General features: G+C 29.2%; 1 protein-coding gene across 1 annotated transcript in view; it reads left to right on the top strand.

The window, feature by feature from the left end:
* LOC123015985 (somatostatin receptor type 2-like) overlaps positions 1 to 4,499 on the top strand; it is a 146,883-nt gene that overhangs the window by 122,564 nt on the left and 19,820 nt on the right. Inside the window, exon 2 of the mRNA XM_044416127.1 lies at positions 827 to 867. The gene's annotated coding sequence lies outside the window, so the exon portion shown is untranslated. The remainder of the gene's footprint in view (positions 1 to 826; positions 868 to 4,499) is intronic.

The raw sequence follows: 4,499 nt of genomic DNA on the forward strand, positions 1-4,499 counted from the left end.
GATATCTTGAAAAATCTTAATTAACATTATTTTTATTCTAAGCATTTCTTTAAGAAACTTTTTGCAACTCTAGAAATTTTTTGACACTTTCTTAGTCTCCCCAACTGTCTTTGTAGCATGATGTTTTGAAAACTCTGGATTGGCATTTTTTTAAATGTAAGCATTACATTAAGAAATTTTTAAATCTTTTTTTGCAAGTCTAGAAATTTTTTAATCCAGTACATCTGACACTTTTTGTCTCCCCAACTGTCTTTTGTAGTACGATGTTTTGAAACGTCTCGATAGGCATTTTTACTACTAAATTTAAACATTTCCCTAAGATTTTTTCTTCTTTTGAAAATCAAAAAGTCAGTACATTTAACACTTTTTTTTTACTCCAAGCCAAACTAATCCGAAGTAACCCAAAGTGGCCTACCGACCTGAAGCTACTCAAAGTGACTTAAACATTATTTTTTACAATCTAAAAGACACTTTACTAAATAAAAATGAAACTCTTAATCAAATGAAATTACCGTTAAATAAAGTTATTATTATTATSCACAAGTTGGGCTCCAAAATCAAYCCACCTAAGACTAGGTTGCTAAGTAACGTAGTAACCGTTGCTATAAGTTAAATTTGTTGCTAGGTAAAATATGGCTTGTTGCTTGGCAATTAGTGTAAATTGAGGTGTAGCCATTTGGGGCATTAKGAGTGCATAAAACGTGTTGTGGATGCATTACTAATGAATAAATTTACAATCTCCACCCTCGACAATATTAAAATGTGTCGCACCTTCCTTAAAATTAGCATAAATTTTAATTTTCGCTAAAAGTGAGTTTTGTTTCAGGTGAAGATGATGTTTTAAAAGCGCCACCGGATTGTATGTAGGTAAGTTGAAGGGTATTAATTTGTGTGTGAAGAAAATGGAAGTTTTCTTTCCGGTGTCGYGGTCGTAAATTACATTTTGGTATAAACCCGCCTACAAATTGAATATTAGATTGAAGTTATTCACGCCGGTGTCTGAATACGGTTTGGTTTACATTCAACATGATAAATATCGAGACATCGCCACAAGGATTAATCCCGTTCTAGCCCGGGCAAGTTTCGCAGGACATCCTTCTCGATAATGCGACTTGACACACACGGGATTAAATTATGCCACAAATTGACACATTTGGTAATTACGCGATGTTGGGATTAAAGGTCGATCACCTTTTTTGATATTTTACTATTGTTCGGATTGGAAGTAAAAGTCAAGGCTGAGAATTGAACGAAAATCTCCGCTCGATTTTAAGGTTTTTGTTCAACGCAACAAACGGATTTTTAGTATCAACTCACAAACTAGTTTAGTTGTTTTCAAAACAAAAAAAAAACAAGTTTTTTTTTCCAATGCAAAAAACACATATTTTTGTATGAACCCACAAACTGGTTTAGTTGTTTTCAAAACAAAAAAAAACAACGATTGGGTCACAAACCAGGTTCGAGTTAAACAAAATTAAAAATAATAAAAATTTTCTGAAATATTTTTACATCGCGTGGTTAAATTGTTCTAATATGCTAATTATTGTAAATAATTTTATCATAAAAATGTCATGGTTATAATAAAGAATAAGTAATTAATGAATAAGTGTGTGAAGCAAGCTGGTTTAGTGTTATTTTTACGACTTACATTATTCTTTCGTATCTGATTTATTTTCAGGGTGAGTCATTGTTGTTTGACCCTTAATAAATTTACCCAAGTAAATTATTTTGCTTTTACGTAAAAAAATGTTAAAATTTTTACTATGCAACTAAAAATGTAATCAATGTTTTCAATAATTGACCCAAAATTTTGGGATTTTTTACGATATCTCTGGAAAGAACAAATCTATTTAAAAACCCTTCTAGCTTATTTTACATTAGAATTACTAATTTTGATTAAAGTTTTTTTCAAAAATTCTTATAGAAATAGCCAATTGTTACTATTTTCAAAAATTGTTCCAAAATCTTGAGTTTTTTGGCAATGTCTTAACCATATAACCTTTCAGATTTAGATTTCCGGACTCATTCTACTTGAAAATCACTGGTTTTGATTATATTTTTTGCAAAAATGTTAACAAAAATGACCAATGTTTGCTGTTTTTAAAAACTGACTCAGAATTTTCGAACCCTAATCAAAAATAATTTTTAGATTTAGATACTCTGGCACATTCTACATCAAAATGACTGATTTTGACTAAATTTTTCGAAAAATTGTCTATCAAAAGTACCCAATTTTTAAATTTTTTAAAATTGACCTAGAATTTTGACATTTTTGACCACATTTCTGAAATGATCAAACCTAATAAAAATCACTAATTTATTTGATTAATTTTTGTGATGTCAAAAACAGCCAATTTTTAGCATTTTTAAAAAATGACAAAACATTTTGGAATTTTTTGCAATATCTTTTGAATAATCGGTCCTAACCATTAACTCTTTAGGTTTAGATTTCTTGGCAGTCAAAAAACTGTTTGTTTAGACTGAAGCATTTTTTTTGTTTTTTAAATGTTGGTTTAGCATTTGAAATGTGGCCCTTAATAAATTTACCCAAGTAAATTATTTCATTTTGCGTAAAAAAATATTAAAATTTTTACTATGCAACTAAAAATGTAATCAATGTTTTCAATAATTGACTCAAAATGTTGGGATTTTTTACAACATCTTTGGAAAGAACAAATCTAATTAAAAAACCCTTCTAGATTTAGATTCCCTGGCTTATTTGACATTAGGATAACTAATTTTGATTAAAGTTTTTGCAAAAATTGTTATAGAAATAGCTAATTGTTACTAGTTTCAAAAATTGTCCCAGAATTTTGAGATTTTTGCCAATATCTTTTCTCCTAACCATATAACTCTTTCAGATTTAGATTTCAAAAATTATTTTACTTGGAAATTACTGATTTTGATTATATTCTTTGCAAAAATGTTAACAAAAATGATCAATGTTTGCTGTTTTTAAAAACTGACCCAGAATTTTGAAATTTTGACCATATTTCTGGAACGAACAATCCTAATCAAAAATAATTTTTAGGTTTACATTCTACATCAAAATGACTGATTTTGACTAATTTTTTCGAAAAATTGTCTACCAAAAGTACCCAGTTTTCACCATTTTCTAAAATTGACCAAGAATTTTGAGATTTTTGACCATATTTCTGAAAGGATCAAACCTAGTCAAAATCACTAATTTATTTGATTAATTTTTTTGATGTCAAAAATAGGCAATTTTTACCATTTTTAAAAATTGGCCTAGAATTTTGGGATTTTTTGCAATATCTTTCGAATAATCGTTCCCAATCACCAACTTTTCTGGGTTTAGATTTCTTGGCAGTCAAAAAATTGTTTGTTTAAACTGAAGCATTTTTTTTGTTTTTTGAATGTTGGTTAAGCATTTAAAATGTGGCAGAATTACAGGGTAACCCTTAATAAATTTATCCAAGTAAATTATTCCATTTTGTATAAAAAAATTTAAAATTTTTACTATGCAACTAAAAATGTAATCAATATTTTCAATAAGTGACCCAAAATTTTGGGATTTTCTACGATATCTCTGGAAAGAACAAATCTAATTAAAAAACCCTTCTAGACTTAGATTCCCTGGCTTATTTTACATTAGAATGACTAATTTAATTAAAGTTTTTGTTAAGATCTTCGACAGTGTTTATTAATTTAATTAGTGCAGTTAGTAGTGCAAAATGTCGATTGCTTGGGTGAAAAAACATTATTTTTGCTTATGACATTTTAGTCATAAAAATGGTCACTTTTGTGACGTTTGCAAATAAATGATTTTCTCATGCGAAAACCAAGACCGATGCAAAATTGTTMAAAAATTCGTATTAATTTTCACCAGAACAAATATTTGAATGAATAAATCGGTGTTTTAACCAAGTCCAAAATTTCTTTTCCATTTGTGGGAGTATTTACATTTGAACAAAATAAACATCCATACATTTCCGCTGTTGTACTACAACCCGTACAACTTTTTATTACCTTTATTGTAGACTTGGGATCGGTTGAATTTATATCCCCTATCAGCTCCAAACACATTGTTTCTTATTTTCCTTATAAATTCAATCGTAGAAAAAAAATCAAATTTATGGTCACATATTGGTGAAGAGAAATGCTTTATTTATAAAGCAATTAAAGTAATTTGAACGCAAAACAATCATTCTTCTTAATTACGCCGTCCGGGAGAACAATCAAATTTAACACGGGTCGTGAACTAAGACAGGACTGGACTTAATAGAAAATAAAACCACACCCTAAAACACAACAGCGGAAAATTAATTTTACCTGACCTACCCTTAATCAGGCTCTGGAAACTTCGCTAATTGGTGACGGTTGGAATAGGGGTATCGTCGTCGATTTGCATCACAAAAGGGRCCGTTAACTCGATGATATGAATAGTGATTAATAAGGCTCGGATTATATGCACGAAAAATTCGTAAAATATGCGCATTTTCACAAAAATATGCACAAAATATTAAGAAATATCCTCC

Source organism: Tribolium madens, unplaced genomic scaffold, assembly GCF_015345945.1.
Source record: "Tribolium madens isolate multiple individuals breed KSU strain unplaced genomic scaffold, Tmad_KSU_1.1 Scaffold_19;HRSCAF=116;Tcas5.2_LG9, whole genome shotgun sequence".
Taxonomy (NCBI): Eukaryota; Metazoa; Arthropoda; class Insecta; order Coleoptera; family Tenebrionidae; genus Tribolium; species Tribolium madens.